This window comes from Aotus nancymaae, unplaced genomic scaffold (genome assembly GCF_030222135.1).
Source record: "Aotus nancymaae isolate 86718 unplaced genomic scaffold, 86718_ANA_hifiasm-v0.15.2.pri h1tg000051l, whole genome shotgun sequence".
NCBI lineage: Eukaryota > Metazoa > Chordata > Mammalia > Primates > Aotidae > Aotus > Aotus nancymaae.
The window spans coordinates 976,921-995,645 of NW_026988465.1; the positions used below are offsets into that span (position 1 = coordinate 976,921).

At 49.5% G+C, this 18,725-nt stretch overlaps 1 long non-coding RNA gene across 1 annotated transcript in view; it reads left to right on the forward strand.

Annotated features, from left to right (window-relative positions):
* LOC105708688 (uncharacterized) overlaps nucleotides 1–18,725 on the forward strand; it is a 74,123-nt gene that overhangs the window by 14,626 nt on the left and 40,772 nt on the right. Inside the window, exons 2-3 of the long non-coding RNA XR_010337601.1 lie at nucleotides 11,440–11,571; nucleotides 12,745–12,841. This is a non-coding gene — a long non-coding RNA (uncharacterized LOC105708688). The remainder of the gene's footprint in view (nucleotides 1–11,439; nucleotides 11,572–12,744; nucleotides 12,842–18,725) is intronic.

The following is an 18,725-nucleotide window of genomic DNA, read 5'->3' on the forward strand; positions in this document are numbered from 1 at the left end:
CTTGGGGTCCTGCCCGCAGTGGTAGGAACAACACTGGCTGCTGCTGCCACGGCCCCACCACCATTCATGGAGTGCTTACGAGGCACAGGGCAGGTGCTGTGGTATTCGCTCACGTGACCTTGTTTTCTCAGAACAACCTCCTATGGAGGTCCTATTACTAACCCACTGACAGATGCGGAAAGTGAACTAATCCTCCCCTCGTGAGTGTTGGTGATGGGACTCAACACTGGCTGGTTGCTTCTAGAGCACACCTCCTCGTGTGCTCTTCAGAATCTCTGCAATGCCCAGGGGCGCACAGTGCACCACAGGGCTGGGGCCATGAGGCCGTCTCTAGCAGGATGTCAGGCTTCTTAGCCAGAACAAAATCGTGAGAAACACCAATAATCCTCGGAATGGAATCCTCTTGCCTTACAAAGCACAGACTGATGCAGAGAGCCAGTACCCTAGGTGGCGAGGAAGCCAGCCTCCGGGAGTCTGGGAGGAGGGCTGGTACACAAATTATGCATGCTCCAGGAAAGGATTCACAAATAAATCCTATGGATTCAGAAGGCAGAGGGTCAGTGACAAAAGGAAACAGATGCTCTTTTTCAAACAAACACGGAACCACTGAGAGGTGGGAGCAGGAAGGAGCGGCGGGATGGTGAGGGTGCTGCGGTGGGACACAGTACTGAGCAGGGAGAGGAAGTTACCTCCCTCTTGGGCCAGCTATCCCGAGCCCATCGATAAATAAAACCCTGTATTCTTTGACTGCTCTGCTGCTGTGCTCTGTGTGTGTGTGTGTGTGTGTGTGTGTGTGTGTGTGTGTGTGTGTGAGAGAGAGAGAGAGAGAGAGAGGGAAAGGGAGAGAGATTGAGGTTGAGGCTCACCTTGATTACCTAATGATGCCAGGGTCATAATTGGATTCTGCTAGGTTATTAAACCCCAATTCTAGGCTGAGCCAGATAAAGGAGTAGCCAGTGGATAGTAGTTGCCCAAAGCACCACTCAACATGGGCCATCGCAATGAGCACTGCTGTGCTCCACCCCCTCCCCTTGTCTCCCTGTCCTGGTTCCTGTGTGCCCAAGCCCCGGGGCTGCGGCTTGGATGTCGGACCCTCCAAACCTCCTGTTGAAACTGGATCCCAATGTTGAAGGCGGCATTAATGGGAAGTGTTTGGGTTTTGGGGGTGGAGTCCTCCGGAATAGATAATGCCCTCCCTTGGAGCAGAACCAATAAGTTCTTGCTCTGTTAGTTCCTGCGGGAGCTGGTTGTTCAAGGAGCCTGGTACCTCCTTCCCTCTCTTGCTTCCTCTCTGCAGACGCTGGTTCCCTTTCACCTTCCCGCATGAGTGGAAGCAGCCTGGGCCCTCCCCAGAAGCAGATGCCAGTGCTTCTTGTACAGCCTGCAGACTCATGAGCCAAGTAAAACTCTTTATAAATTATCCAGCTTCAGGTATTCCTTTATAGCAACGCAAACATGGATGAGGACACCTAGCATCCTTGTGCTTTGCTTCTGATGGCCAGCACCTGTGTCCCGACTGCCTTTGGGTGACTGCAGCCATTTTGCTTCCATTCCTAGAGTTCTGAAAGTATCCAGGAGTGACAGCTCCTCGAGGGTGGCCCTTGGCAATGACTAACTGATGAAGAAATATGGAAGCCCAGGTTCCTTGCTATGACACAGGACAAGCTCTGAGAAGGCGTAGTTTTCACTCCAAATTCCTCTGCAGGGTCAGGCAGAAAATGCTTTTACCACGTGGCTTGGAGGCCTCCCCTTCTCGCCATGCTGTTCCTGCCTGTTGGTCAGTTTCCCCAGGAGAACTGCCTGAAGAAATTGCCTGCACAAAAATTGTGGTCTCGAGGTCTGCTTCTGAGGAGGCTGACCTCCGACACCCACTAACACAGTCCTAGAAAGGTAATGGTGAGGAGAAAAGCAGCATTTATCCACCTGATCATGGCTCAGAGAGACGACCCCATGTGACTGGAGAGAATCCTCAGATGTGACTATGGTGCAAGGGGTGAGCCCTTCCCGCTCCAATAAGTTGACAAAAGTACCCTCTAAGGAATGCAAGTCCAGTCACCTGTGGGCTTTTTGGTCAAAATATGTAAATTGAGTGCCTGAGTGGAGCTGCCCTTGACAAAAGTGTGTGGAGTTTGAGCCTCGGCTGGAGAGGAAGGGAGGACGAGAGCTGGACGTGGCACTTGGCTCTTCCTCTAAATAAATATCGAATAGCATTAAATTTTATGAAAACCGCAGCTTTCTCAGGGTACCCACTGCCTCCAGCTGACCCTGCTTCCTAGTGAGAATGAAGAGGGATTTTTGCTGGGCCTGCTGCAGAAAAATTCCTAGGAAATATTCCTATTCCTAGGAAAGGAATAGGCTGCCAGGATTGGGAGTGACAGGCTTTAAGGCCCTGTGTGTGGCTGAGGTGTCCTTGAAGGAGGGGAGAGGCTGCAGTGGCAGGATTCTGGATTCCTTTCCTGGTGGCCTGGGGGAGAACTGGACAGTGGAACCAGAGCTGTTTCTCCATGGCTGGAGCAGGACACATCACACCTGGGGCCCCAGGCAGGCTCACCTGGGAGCCTGAGAAGCGTGAGGGTTTCCAAATCAGCCCCTCCACACCAGCCACTGCCAAATGTCTCCTAAGCCTGTGTTCTGGTGAAACTTCTGCGTCATGAGGAAATCCACAGGCCACATTACACTTGGTGAGCGGGTCTAACAGTTATGCTGATGACGTGGCTGAGCAAACTGTGCAGCAGACAGCAACGGTCAGGCTTATGACCCATCCATCTGTGCGGATGCCAGTTCTCAAGACGAGGTGTTGGCTTGCTCCGAGGGGTCACGACCAGCTGTGGACGTCCCCCTGGGCTGCAGGTATACAGAAGGAGCCAGGTCTGCCCCTGCCCTGCCTGCCAGACTTCCTGTGTACTGCAGAGTCCCGAATGCACCCTGACAGCTGCGAGAAGGCAGGCTCCAGGACCTGCTTAGTAGCAAAGAGGCAGAAAGAAAGCGCCGGGGGGGGGGGTGAAGGTGGGCATGGGAGCCACTCCTGCTAAGCAGAGCGCTGGGTGAGGGGCCTGCCATAGGGTCTCAGAGGACGAGGAGGCAGAATGATAGTGTGGGTTTCGGTAGTGGCAGTAATTACAGTACTCACCGCAGAGGGCTGCTGTGAGCACTGGATAATGCATGCCAGGTGTTTGGAAGAGGAAGAGTAGCTGGTCCAGAAAAAAGGCATATTGTGTTATTATAGATGCACATACACACACAGAGAATTTCACAGACCACTTAAATTATTTAGTTACTATGCATATTTATTATAATCAATAATAATACAGTATTAGATACTATATAAAACATATTAAATGTACTACATTAATATATTATCTAATTATAATTACATGTATGATAATTACCGTGGCCAGGCTGGTCTCAAACTCCTGGATTCAAACAATCCTTCCACCTTTGCCTCCCAAAATGCTGGGATTATAGGCATGAGCCCCTGCACCTGGCCTAATAATTTCTTATTTATTATGAAATATATATCCAAATTATTAAACTTGATATATTATGTACTAAGTTAAGAGATAAGTATTTTAAATTTGTCGGATTGAATGCTACCATGTATCAATATATTCTGTTCCATGCATAATACATTGTCCACGGTATTATGAGCCAGGAGCTCGAGGCGGGAGTGTTCCAGATTTGTGGAGGTGATGGGAAGAGCAGTCAGTCCGTGAGTGCACAGGGGCCTGGAGTGCAGAGAAGGGTACAGAGCAAGCTGAGAATGCCGTCAGCTGGGCCTTAGGGGAGTTGGAGCTGCGTTCTGTAGACCGCGGGCCACTTTCCTTCACTCAGGAGCAGGTGCTGAGTGCTTCCTAGGAGCCGGCGCTGTGCTATGTTTAGGAGAGGAGGCAGGGATGATGCAACGGGCCCTGTCCTAGTGGAGGTCTCAATCCACAAGGAGACAGGCACTGCAGGGGTCTCACCCTGGGATGAGCATTACAGAAGGCAAGTGAAAGACCCCCAGTGCAGAGCAAGGGGGAGCCATGGCCTGAGGCGAGGGAGGGGTCTCAGGGAAGCCCATCGCCAGCTGAGCTCTAAAAGGAGTCAGGCAAGTTAAGGGCAGGGCGTGGCCCCTGCATGGGAAAGACTGTTGGACACCCAAAGATGGCTCAAGGGAAGGTCAGAGGGAAGGCAGTGTCCACTGGGTGGACTGGACAATGGCCCTGGCTTGGACCTGGGGAGCAGGGAGCGAGAGGGAGCAGCCTGGGGAGAGGCTGGGATAGAGGCACTGGGGAGCCACATTCAGAGGCAGAGAGAGAGCACAGCAAGAAGTTAGGGCTGTTAATTCAGAGGGCTGGGTGTCCACTTCTCACTGGTGATGGAACAGGCGGCTTCTGCGAAGGGCCAGGGATGATGGAGGGGAATTGGGTCCTGGAGCCTGAAAGTAGGGCATGGTTGGGGGCTGATGGGGACCTGCGGTCCTGAATGAAGGAAGGCAGCGTCTCAGAGCAAAGGGTGTCCAGCAAGCCTGACGCTGGGGATGCCAGAAAGCCAGGCATCAAAGGTGACACAGGGGCAGGGAAAAAGTGACATTATCGAAGATGGGGTATACCTCTTGGGAAAAGACTGACTTCTATTTATTTATTTACTTATTTATTTTAAGATAAGGTCTGACTCTGTTGCCTGGGCTGGAGTGTGATAATGTTATCATAGCTCGCAGCAGCCTCGACCTTCTAGGCTCAAGCGATCCCCCACCTCAGCCTCCTGAGGAGCTGGCACTACAGGTGTGTGACACCGTACCCAGATAATTTTTAAATCTTTTGTAGAGATGGGTCTTGCTATGCTATCCCAGCTGGTCTCGAACTCCTGACCTTCAAGCAATCCTCCCGCCTTGGCTTCCCAAAGTGCTTACAGGGATTACAGGTGTGCACCACTGTGCCAGGCTTCTGCTTTTCATATTTGCAATGTTATCATCTGAAAGTTGACTAAGCTTGTTTTCCTAGTGTGAAATTCAGGATTTATAAATTCAAATAGACTTACAAGACAAATACACGATGTTTAGAATTTGTGATTGATAACCTCTAACTGAATAAACCATTGGCTTTCTTGATAATTGTCTGTAATTAGAAAGATTATACATCTAAACAAGGTGGAAGTCCCCCTTCCCTCCCCAACACACATGTGTGCACAGCTTCTAGAATATGTTACCAAGTTGTAATAATCAGACTTCTGAGAATTCTGGCAGGACTCAACGATGCCGAGAAGGCACAGGGAGGCTGCTCTGACCTGTATGGAACGGATGTTTGATCAGTTAGAGCGCCCTCAGATGGAAGGGCAGTTCCCAGAAGAGGGGAGCTCTCTCTCCTGGTCTGTTCAAGGTCTGACAGTGGAGATTGGGAACAGGCTACATAAATGAGCAGACTGCCACTAAGGTGACTCAGCTCTGAGGTCACAGTCCTGTGATTTCCCAGCTTTGGAGACAGTACCTTGGACATCTCCTTTTCCTTAATTCAAATTTTCACTATCACTCACTGTCCCATCACACAGCTTGTGGACATTCTCCTTTAAGAGAACCCTGGACCGACCCACCCAGGAGGAATGGTTGGGATGAAAATCTCCTGATGCTCATGCTTTCTCCCCTAGTATTTAGACCAGCTACACTGAAACCCCAAATGTCAGAGTAATTAAGTCTGTGGCTGCTGTAACTTTAAGCACAACAGCCAGGCCTGCCCAAGGATCAGCATCCACCGTCCCAAATACAGTCCCCTCAACCCCATCATCTTCCCTACTCCCCAACATCTCCCCCACTTTCCATCATCTTCCCAATTCCCATCATCTCTCCCGCTCCCATCATCTCCCCCAATCCCATCATCTCCCCACTCCCCATCATCTCCCCCACTCCCATCATCTGCCCACTCCCCATCATCTCCCCCACTCCCCATCATCTCCCCCACCCCCATCATCTCCCCGACTCCCCATCATCTCCCCCACTCCCATCATCTCCCTCACTCCCCATCATCTCCCCCATTCCCATCATCTCCCCACTCCCCATCATCTCCCCCACTCCCATCATCTCCCTCACTCCCCATCATCTCCCCCAATCCCATCATCTCCCCACTCCCCATCATCTCCCCCACTCCCATCATCTGCCCACTCCCCATCATCTCCCCCACTCCCCATCATCTCCCCCACCCCCATCATCTCCCCGACTCCCCATCATCTCCCCCACTCCCATCATCTCCCTAACTCCCCATCATCTCCCCCGTCCCCATCATCTCCCCCACTCCTCATCATCTCCCCCACTCCTCATCATCTCCCCACTCCCCATCATCTCCCCAGTCCCATCATCTCCCCCACTCCTCATCTCTCCACTCCCATCATCTCCCCACTCCCCATCATCTCCCCTACTCCCATCATCTCCCCCACTCCCCATCATCTCCCCCACTCCCATCATCTCCCCCACTCCCATCATCTCCCCACTCCCCATCATCTCCCCCACTCCCCATCATCTCCCCCATTCCCATCATCTCCCCCACTCCCCATCATCTCCCTGATTCCCATCATCTCCCCACTCCCCATCATCTCCCCCATTCCCATCATCTCCCCACTCCCCATCACCTCCCCCCTCCCCATCATCTCCCCCACTCCCAACATATCTCCACTCCCCATCATCTCCCCCACTCCCATCATCTCCCCCAGTCCCATCATCTCCCCACTCCCATCATCTTCCCCACTCCCATCATCACCCCCACTCCCATCATCTTCTGCATTCCCCATCATCTACCCCACTCTCCATCACCTCCCCCCTCCCCATCATCTCCCCAGTCCCATCATCTCCCCCAGTCCTCATCATCTCCCCCACTCCTCATCATCTCCCCACACCCCATCATCTCCCCCACTCCCCATCATCTCCCCCACTCCCATCATCTCCTCCACTCCCCATCATCTCCCCCACTCCCATCATCTCCCCCACTCCCCATCATCTCCCCAACTCCCATCATCTCCCCCACTCCCATCATCTCCCCCACTCCCCATCATCTTCCCCATTCCCATCATCTACCCCACTATCCATCACCTCCCCCCTCCCCATCATCTCCCCAGTCCCATCATCTCCCCCACTCCTCATCATCTCCCCACACCCCATCATCTCCCCCACTCCCGTCATCTCCTCCACTCCCGTCATCTCCCCCACTCCCATCATCTCCCCCACTCCCCATCATCTCCCCCACTCCCATCATCTCCCCACTCCCCATCATCTCCCCTAGTCCCATCATCTCCTCACTCCCATCATCTCCCCCACTCCCCGTCATCTCCCCCACTCCTCATCATCTCCCCCACTCCCATCATCTCCCCCACTCCTCATCATCTCCCCACACCCCATCATCTCCCCCACTCCCCATCATCTCCCCCACTCCCATCATCTCCTCCACTCCCCATCATCTCCCCTACTCCCATCATCTCCCCCACTCCCCATCATCTCCCCCACTCCCATCATCTCCCCACTCCCCATCATCTCCCCTAGTCCCATCATCTCCTCACTCCTCATCATCTCCCCCACTCCCCATCATCTCCCCCACTCCCGTCATCTCCCCCACTCCCATCATCTCCCCCACTCCCCATCATCTCCCCCACTCCCATCATCTCCCCCACTCCCCATCATCTCCCCCACTCCCCATCATCTCCCCCACTCCCATCATCTCCCCCACTCCCCATCATCTCCCCCACTCCCCATCATCTCCCCCATTCCCATCATCTCCCCCACTCCCCATCATCTCCCCCACTCCCATCATCTCCCCTCTCCCCATCATCTCCCCCACTCCCCATCATCTCCCCCACTCCCCATCATCTCCCTCACTCCCCGTCATCTTCTTCCACTCTGAACCACCTCTCTGCAGTGGTTCACTGTCGTTCAGTGGAGCGGAATTCATGGATGCCAGAGGAGCAAGTGTGTCTGCAGAGATTTCCATGAAGTCAAAATACATCTTTTTAGTAGAGGTAATGTTGTTTTTGTGAACCAAGGTTTCAAAATGCCACATTCCTCATTACCTTTTCAAAATCTCCCTGTGTGAAGCTTTTTTTTTTCTGCCCTCTGCTATTGAGCTGTCATAGACAGGCAGTATGAGAGCCAATCCTTTCATCTCCAGGGAACTGTCCATTATGAAGCTCCGTCCAGGTCTGTCCTACTGTCTTTCCCTGGCTTACCCAGAGCACCTGCCTTGGTGTAATCCTCCATCGCTGCCACATGGAAGTGATTTTTCCCTTCCCTCTACTGGCAAGGCTATCAGTGGACCCTGACACGGAGCAAGGCACTTGACGGCGTCTGGAATTCAGATGGTAGCACACAGGTTGCACTTCCAGGAGGCAAGGAAGCAGCCCTGGACCAGAACCCTGGAACTCTGCTCTCCCAGGTGACCTCGGGGGAGCCATAGTCCATCTTAGGCAGTCCTGCCTCCTCTTTGGAGACAGGAAATTGAATACAGTGATCTCTGAGGTCTAAGTGGCTCTAAACCTCTACCATGGACAGCTAGGATGAAATTTCAACGAGTATTTATTGTTTTTCACCCACCTAGTTCTTCCAGTTTGGTTAGAGAATAGGGCCCTGAAGCCCAGCCTGGGGCTGCAGCGGCCTTTAGCGTGTAGCCCAGCTCTAGACCGGGTCCCTGAGCAGCTGCTTCTTGACACTTCCCAAGGTCAGCGCTGTTCTGTGCCCCTTCCGAAGGTGATCCTGCAGGACTCCAAGCCTATGCGAATATCTCTCTGTCACTCCCAAGGTGGCAGGACACAACACAGGACCCACAAGTCATCTGGGAAGAGGAAATAGGAAACCCACTGGGGCAAAGATAAGCCAGAGCGAAAGGTACACCAAGCTGCGTTTCCAGCCAGAGGGAATGTCTGGCCTGGGATGGGCTCTGTGGATGAGTCAGCAGGGAGTGGCAAACTTGACCTGGCAGGTCCTGGGCTTGGGATGGAGAATGTTGATTGCCTTGGGGTGCAAATGAGAGAGGAGGAGGGGGAGAGAGAGAGGCTTGCACACCAGACAGAGGTAGAGAAAGAGGCAAAAGGCATATGGCTCTGATTTTCCCTTCCAAGAGCCTGTCAGTAAGAGCTGAGGCCAGTCTTCGTGCAGGCATATTGTTTTCTCACTAAACCCTAAGTCACTGCTGTTGCCCTTCAATAGGCTGGCGGTGAGCAGGCATGGGAGGAGCAGGGACGATGGGGAGGTGCAAAGCTGACTATGGTGGGCTATGGACCCTCCAGCACGCCTGTGCACAGCTGTCAGCAGCAGCACTCATGCCTCTCTGAGCCAGGCTGCGTTCATCAGCAACCACTGTGTCCTTTGCAGGGAAAGGACCTGAGCCCAGGGAGCTAGCAGAGGTCACCCTTGGCTTTTCACCAGCAAATTCTGTTGTCTAAGGACAAAATTACTATTTTGCCAGAGTATATGACTTTAAAGCAGAGGGCTCTAAATACATTCCAGACAGAAAGAAGGAATTCATTTCCCCCTTCGGTACAGGGTCAGCTCATCTGAGGACGAGTGTGCCCTCTCCTCAGCTATGACTGGAATTAATCTCCCAGAGTTAGACTGTTTGGTGCAAAAGAGAAATGAAAAATGCAGCCCGAGGACATTTAACTCAATAGGTGCAAGATTCTGAAGGGCTCTGGATATGTCTGCTCTGTGTAATTAGCAAGAATATAATCCAATTTAGCAAGCGTTTATTAAGTAGAAACTGTGTGCCAGGTCCATTGCTGGAGCTTTCAATCTGACTAAGACTGACATGTTCATATGCTGTCTGGTGATTTTGGTGGTTGTCAGGGAGAAGGTGAATATTGTCATTGCTTCATTGAACAACTGCTTAAACTGTAGCCTCTAAAAGAATAAAAATCATTACATTTAAATTTTACTTATTTTGTAAAAGACAAAAAACAAACTGAAGCTGTTGAGCCTTAAGTGAATGTTTTTTACCACAAAGGAGATTATTTCTCTAAGGGTAAGGAAAGGGATTACAGATAACATGAACAGGTTGGGATTTTATATATGCATGGATGCACATACACATACAAATGCGTCTCAATTTTAGAACATAGCAATTGTCTCCTTCCAAATAAGGAAGAGGATATTGGCATTGTCATACCGCTTTCATTTTCCCTCCTCTTCGTCTCAATTTTAGTAAGTTATGTTAGGGTTGGTTGGATTGATTTTTCTCAAATTCTAGTCCCAGGACCTGTGAATGTGGCCTTATTTGCAGAAGTCACTGAGTTAGGATGAGGTCAGACTGGATTAAGGTGAGACCCTAAACTGGTGACTGATGTCCTCATAAGAGCAAAATTTGGACACAGACACACAGAGGAAAGAAAGCCGCATGAAGACAAGGCGATCTTGGAGTGCTACAGCTACAAGCCAAGGAATGCCAAGCATTGCCAGAACCGCTGAAAACTGGGAGATATGGAACAGACTCTCCCTCAGAGCCTCCAGAAGAAACCAACCCCGCCAACACCTTGATCTGCCTTCCAGCCTCCAGAGCCTGAGACAACCCATTTCTGTTGCTTTAAAACTACCCAGTCTGTGGTGCTTTGTTACGGCAGCCCTAGGGAATGAAAACAGACATTTTCACATTGACCTGGTTGATGGGACTGTGATCACGTTCTCTTTGGGAACTATAATTCTTACTGGTGTGTAACGAATGTTGTATATTTCAATCCATTCATTGCTCACCACCTGTTTCCTTGGGTCTACAGTCTCCCTTTTCCTTGTTCCCACTCCCTTCCTCGTTCTCTCTTTTCCTTCCTCCCTCCCCTCCTTCCTTCTTCCCTTTCCCTTTCCTTGTGCTATGCGTTTGCATAATTACTCAGCCATTCTTTTCATCTAACATATGCTTGGGTAGCTCTCTCCAGACATCGTGTCTGCTCTGAATTAGAGAGAGTAACTTGACATTACATTGCGGAATTGCAAAGATAAAAGGAAAGAATTCGGTGGCTCCGATTTGATATATTTGTTGGACTATCTGAACCATCTTTCATGAAAGGAAATTTTGTTAAGTGTCCAGTTCTGAGACTGACTCCACTTCGCCCAAAAGCAGATCGCATTTCCATGGGGAAACTCGAGGGTTCAGATCTCTTCTGAGATCTAAGTAAGCAACTACCTACGCCTCACAAGGGATTCCCCAGCATCTTGGTCACAAGAGGAATTAGAGATCTCTCTTCTGAGCTTGGCTCTCAGGGTTTGGAGGGTCACCAGTAGGGCTTCTGGGGAAGAGGTGGAGACTGCTGAAGACTGGGGCTCGGGCCCCACTCCAGAATCTAATATTTCTTTCCTTGGCTGCTGATTTTTGAAATGAACTTTTTGTGGTTACACTCTTCCCCTTCATTGCTGTTGGGAAATTGCTTAGGACTAGAATTTTAGAATGCTTGAGCTGGGAGGTAGCTTAGAATCAAGCTGATCCTATATTATGTATGATATAGGAACCACGCAACTGGCGCTCAGAAAAGCTTAGGCTGCCTGGAAGGAGAGGGCGAGGCGATAGGAAGCGTGGATGGTGTCCAGAGTGGAAACACGGGCTCCGCAGTGGGCTGCAGACCGCGAGGCCCCATGCGGTGTGCTTGTGAGTCTGCACCAGGCAAGTTCATTACATTTCATCAGATGAACGCAGTTGTCAGAGCTGGCTGGGGATGCCACAAGCGTGTCTGAAGCAGGGTCTGAAATCAGTCAGTGGCTTCGGTGTTTACCTTAAGACGATGCTATTTGTGTGAACTGTTTTCTGTATCCCAATAGGGCAGTCTTCATATTAACCCATTTCTCCATTAGTTTAACTTTCTCACTCTTCCCAAATATGCCATTTGGGGGAGGAATGTTTTTAAAACCCAGTAAGGTAAGAGCCACGTGGGCCCTGCCATCATCAATATTCGCCATGATTTATTCATCACAACAAACCTTCCAAGCCCACAGACTGCTGCTGTCATCCTTGCGTTATCCTTACACGGCCTGATGATCCAGCATGTATTAGTCTGTTCTCGCATTGCAATAAAGAAATACCTGAGACTGGTCATTTATTAAAAAAAAAAAAAAAGAGGTTTAATTGGCTCACAGTTCCACAGGTTATTCAGGAAGCATGGCTGAGGAGGCCTCAGGAAACTTATAACCACAGCAGGAGGCGAAGGGGAAGCAGGCATGTCTTACGTGGGTGGAGCGGGAGAAAGGGGCTGGGGAAGTGCCACGCACTTTTAAACAACCAGATCTCGTGAGAACTCACCATCACGAGAACAGGAAGGGGGACATCCATCCCCATGATCCAATCATCTCCCACCAGGCCCCCCCTCCAACACTGGGGATTACAATTTGACATGAGATTTGGGCGGGGACACAGATCCAGACCATACCACAGCATAAGGGTGTTTTTTCCTCTTTGGGTCATACGTGGGGAGATAGAGGCACGAAAGAGGCCTATTGCCTCCCTAAGACACTCGACAACTGAATAACTCAACAACCCAACCCCGGAATCATCTTGCAACACCAAGAGTCGCAAGCTTGTCACCTCCCACTGCAGATTGTGCAGCCCCTCCAGCAGGTGCATCACAGCTCTTCCAAAGCTAGGGAGTAGGGCCTCTTGGGCAGAGAATGGAGCTATTCAGTACTGTTGTTTGGATGGTTATAGATTTAACATGCGATTTCACTGACCGGGATAGCGGTTACTCTTGTTACCAGTGTTTTCCAAGGGAAAAGCTTTATGACTTAAAACTCAAGTCTTTTCCTATTTGATGTCATTGTAGGCCATCGCTTGCACCCAGCCTTAGAGGAATTGCTGGATGCAGAAACACTACTGTGTGCACCATACTGTGAGCTCACGCAGAGCAGAGACTCATCTTGGTATGTTTCCCAGCCCCTGTCATTCTACCTCGAATACACTAGGTGCTTAACACATATTTGTTGAACTGACTGGATCAGTTCATTCATATTCAAAGGATAATAGTTGGATTGCACTGAACATATTCCAAACAGATTTCAAAGCCAATTCCAAAAGGAGGTTGTTTTAACAAGGGAAATGAAATAAATGAATACTGATTATGATAAAGGCTGAACATAATCAAGGTTTGCCTTGCAATTGTATCACAGTCCAGTGTGGGGCCAGGGTGGCCCTCCTCCAACAGCGATTTGGGTCTGGGCTGCTGCTCTCAGGGCAACACCCACAGGTGGTCATCTGTGAGGTCCTCCTCAGAGTGAAATGCACATTATGAAAGTTCTAATTCAACTGAAAGTATCTTGTGTCTTACACAAAAAATGCTAGACTTACCATGCAAATGTTGATTTAGAAATGACTATATTTATACTAGATCTGGGAAGCCGAATTAAAAAGTGTCACTGCATTCCAAACTGCCTTTATCAAGTCACTTCATTCTTTAAAAAAATGTGTCACATAGTTAGGCACTGAGCACTGTGCTAGACGATGTATGGAACGTGGAAGACATTGCCCCGAAAGTTAAGGATCTATCTGGACAGATAAACACATAGTTCAGTGGTGAGTAAAAGGTGAGAGTCTCAGCAGGGGTGAGTTAGGATTCCCATAGGAACCTAGGGGAGCGATTCTAACTGGGATCTAACTGGGTCCTGATGTGATTGGGAAGCCCCCAAAGGTGAGGACACCAGAAGAGAACTCAAGGACCAGCAGGATTTTCTGGACAGAGCAGGCTGGGAGGGGTTAGTAGAGAGAACAGCATGGGGAAAGGCCGGAGGCAGAGGGCGTGGCAAATCCTGAGATCTGAAAGGTGGTTTATTATGGCTGGACCATGCGGGCAGAGGAGGTTTCTGGCAGAGAGGCAGTAACAGGTGCCTGCCCGATCCATTGGAAGGAACGTAAGCCAAGTCCTGGGACTTTATTCTCCCTCTGCGATGCCCTACTCTGTTCATTAGAGCCACATTCCGCCCTTCCTCCTCGGACTCTGTCTTCGGTCCTAACCTAGCTCTTGACCATCTGTCTGGCACAAACGTGATCAGTTATCCCAGACAGGTGTTAGCAGAGAGGTACACTAACACGTCTCTCTGGTGTTCATAAAAAGACAAGCTCCAAACTGGGGAAGATGTTTGCCACACATATACCTGATGAAGGATTAGCAAGCAAAGGACGTAAAGAATTGCTACAAGCCAATATGAAATAACTCAACGGAAAAGTTAGAGAAAGCACAGGGCAAGCATCCAGAGAACTGGGACCGTGAATGGCCGTAACATATGAAAAGATGCTCACCTCATTAGTAATCAGGAAAATGCATAGTAAACTACAAGATTCAGGGTGTTCTCTTCTCCTCCTAGGCTATTTGCACGTTTATTAAGGGACGGTGAAGGCCAAGAGGCCTTTCTGATCCAAGGGGAGGGCATTCATGTAGTGACATGTCCTGTCTTATGTCAAGCTAGTGGAGCAGATGTTTTGGGCAAGATGTCCCTTGCCTTTCAAATCTCAAGTGAGAGACACGACCTCCTTTTATGGGTAAGGAGGCAGAGACTGCGTGCTTGGCTAAACTAAGCGCTTCATTTGGCTTAATCCTGGACTCCACATAACGATTAAAGGAAGGGTCCCTGGAAGCAGCATCCTGAAGCCGTCACCACAGTGGTGTTCTAGTCCAGTTTCAGCCTCAGCTCATGCAGCCTCTGCTGATTTCTCATCGCCTGCCTCTTGCACCCAAAACTTCAGCCACAGAAAACCACATAAGCCCTCTGAGATGCCACAATGCTTTAAGCCTCTAAACTTCAGCATACACTTCCTACTCTGCTTGGAATGCCCCCTTCCATCTCATTCCCTGGAAAACTACTCTTCCTTAAGATTCCACCAGTATGTTATCTCTTGACTCATTCTTTTCCTGATTCACCCAAGCAGTACTAGTAGGTCCCCTCCTCTGTCCTCCTATTGCACACAAAACAAAATTCTCTTCTATCATAGCACTCATCCCATCCTGTTGTAACTGTTTTGTGGTTTGATCTGTCTTCTGACTCTCAGGTGTGAACCCCCTAGGGTGGGAATTGCATCAGGGCAATTTGAGGAGCGAATGAGTGAATTTCCTCTGACATGAAAGTGAGCATCCACAGATTCTCTGCATGTTTCCAGGATGGTCAGATATTCAGTGAGGCAATTGGTGTCCAGGAAAAGGTTTGATTCTATTGCACAGTTAGGTCCGCAACCTCTTGTCTTTCATTAACTGTGCACATTTATTCCCCACCAGTGAGGTCACAGAGATTAACTGAAATTTTGCAGAAAAGAAAACAGCACAGAAGTGTTTGCACCATGAGCTTCTCGTTTTTACCTTTCAGGTCTCTTAGGAAGTTCTCTTACTTAAGGCACAGACTTTGGCATTTGAGAAGAGTGTTCGTGTTTCTCTTACATCCTATGACATCCATAATTAAGTTATAGGTCTGGAACCACAGTTACTACATTTCTGAGAGAAGGAGGCAGATGGCCATTGGTCTCACACCTGGGTTACAGGCAAGGGCATCCCTGATACCCACATTCCTACCTCTCTTCACTTTGGTATCAGTTCCTAATGGTGGTTGTGGAGAGAGGGGCAACCCGCAACCAATAATGTGATGCTCCCTGGAAAGCCATCCTTAACTCCACTGAGCATTGAGACCATCACGATTCTCATCAGAGAGGGTGGTCCGGTGGCAGGTTATTCTCCAGTCATCGGTCACGTTATGCAGCCGTTCTTTCAAACCCTCAGGGCAGGCATGGGAGGCAAATGGGTGATTACTGCCGCTTGGAAATACAGCTTCAACAACTAATGGAAAACATGATAATGGATAACTGAGATTTAAGCCAGGGCTGAGAGTCTCAAGGCTGGCAGGGCCCACAGGTACTTTGCAGAATCCCTATGACCTGGCCGACTGAGGTAATACCCAGAAAACACTTTGCACAGGTGCGGCCATGGTAAGTGCTCCACCCACGTCCTCCACCACTATTTGACTGGGAGGGCTCCAGCTGCCTGCTGAGGGGAGCTCGAAGGCTTCCCTGCCACCTGCCACCTACTCCCGTTTTACACTTCTAGCGCCTTTAATATTTTGATTATCTGAGACAATCCATAGGGAAAAAACACCCACTGCCAAAAACAGACAGATAGCAAAATAAGTGGGGAAAAAACCCAAAAAACACAAGGAATCTTATGGTTACTAGTTGGCACTTAAAAATTAACACTTCCCCTTCCACAAACACACAAGAACCTAACGGTAACCTGTGTCTGGTGTAAGTGTCCTTTCAACTTGGGAAAACCTCTTCCTGAACTTAATAGCGATGGAATTGCATCTCGTTCTTGTGGTTTTTGCCCACAGAGGTCAAACAGGGACTTCACTATCTTTGCCTCCACAGGTCCTTGACCCAGCAGGCGTGAGAAATGGGAGTGAGAATGCCACTATTTGCCCCCTTTGCCTGTGGCATTCTTGAGCTTATTTGCTAAACAGTTTCTTCTAGCCCATGCCGAGCTCACTGTGCTGCTGAAGAGGACGGCTCACAGCATGAAACAAAACTTCCCCACGGCAGGATTCTCCAGAGGGAATGTGCATATCAACTCCGGTTTCAACATGCACATTCCCGCACTTTCCATGGACAGAGGTGGCGTGCGGCTCCCGGGGCGAGGACTCACCAGCTTTGAGCTGTGAGTGAGGGTCCAGGCGCTGAGGTCCGCTGCTCTTAACCACCACTCAGTTGTGGGTTCACCCCGCGTTCCCGAGGCCTCCGGGAGCCCCTAGCTAAGGGACTTGCCTTGAGTCTGTTGGCCTGGCGACAGAGACAGGTCAGGCATTATTTTTGTTTGAATTTTTTTAAGGTGAATTAAACCTTGCCTGGGGGGCATGTAAGGTTAAATTCACTTTTTTAAAAAAATTCAAACAAAAATGTTGCAGTTAGATTCCCAGGTGAGGGGATTCTCGGTGCCATTATGGAGGCCAAAAGAGTTAATTAACTCCACTTAAAGCTGAGTTATTAGCTGAGAGATTAGAGCTTTATTGCTAAGGACCTTAGGGAGGAGATAGTTGCTAAGATTATCTAGATAATGCAGACAAAAGAAATCCATTGGTTGGGGAATGAGTTAACTGGGCAAGGCCTCGATTCCCCACAGTGGAGCCCAGGCCGAGAAACATTTTTTCTCATCTTAGAGTCAGACCTTTTCGTGTTGGTGGGTAGAGTGGTGTGGGAGAGTGTCAAACTTGTCGCATAAAGGGTTGGATTGTAACTCTTTCAGGCTTTCTGGGCTAGATGGTCTCTGTCACAATAGTATAACTCTGCGGTTTTAGCAGGAAAGCAGCCATAGACCATACGTGAGCCAATGGGCATGACTGAGTGCCAATAAATCTTTATTTACAAAAACAGACTGTGGGCCGGATTTGGCCTAGGATGAGAGACCAAACCGCAGAGTCTGTTGATCTTAGATTTAGACTGTGACTTATATAGTCATGTGCTGCATAATGATATTTGGCCAACAATGGATTGCATATAGAACAGTCGCCCCAGAAGATTCTAACACTGCACTTTTACTGTATCTTTTCTTTGTTCAGATATGTTTGGATACACAAATGTTTACCATTGTGTCACAATTGCCTACAGTGTTCAGTACAGTGACCTGCTATTCAGGTTTGTAGTACATGATTGATGACTGTATTCCTTCAGAAAGTTTGAGTCTTGATACACAGCACATATATATATATATTTTTTGAACCAGAGTCTTGCTCTGTCACCAGGCTGGAGTGCAGTGGTGCAATCTTGGCTCACTGCAACCTCTGCCTCCCGGGTTCAAGTGATTCTCCCGCCTCAGCCTCCCAAGTAGCTAGGACTACAGGCACATACCACCATGCGCAGCTGATTTTTGTATTTTTAGTAGAGATGGGATTTCACCATGTTGGCCAGGCTGGTCTTGAACTCTTGACCTCGTGATCTGCCCACCTTGGCCTCCCAAACTGCTGGAATTATAGGCATGAGCCACTGCACCCGGCCACATAACACATATCCTGAATAGGCAGTTTGTTCTCTAGGATGAGAGATACAGGAATCTCATCAAAACTAAACACCGTCTTAGCGCGCTGCAGCTCCAAGGAGCTTGTATCATTGTCTTCCTCTGCGTGGTGGGTATTCCAGCATTCATCTCCAGCGCCCAACAGTCTCCCAGGTTCCTCTTCTGTTTGCCTCTGCTGGGAAATGATTCAAAGATGCTTTTCTCAGCCCGTAAGCATTCTTGTTTTTCCAAATGTTATCATTTATCTTGGTGTAAGACTGCCTGAGTACATATTCTGGCTCTACCACTTATTAGCGGTGTGGCCTTCCTTTGGAACTTTGCTTAGCCTCTCCATTCTTCCATTTCCTCCTCTGTAAAACAGAAAAAAATTAACAACACTTCCCCTGCAGGGTTGTAGTGAGAAGACAGGCGGCTGGCGCTTAGTGTTTTCCTCTCACTCGATGTAAGTCCTTAAGGCAGGCCCCTGCCTTAAGGATCCTTAAGTCTGTCTGATTTATCTCTGTATCCTCAATGCCGGGGACAACATGGTGGGGGCGCAAAGTGACTATGGGTGAATGCGGTGTCGTCTGTTCATGCGGCCACTGTCTCCATCCTCACCCTCACCACCTTCCCCTGCTCCGCCCTGCTCTCAGTCTCCGCTCGGCTCTCGGCCTCCTCCGCCCCTCACTGCCCCTCTACTCCAGGCATCCTCACAGCCCTAAGACTGTCAATCCTAAAGAAACTTCCATATAGCTGAGCTAAGAAGACAAACACTCATTAGGATAATA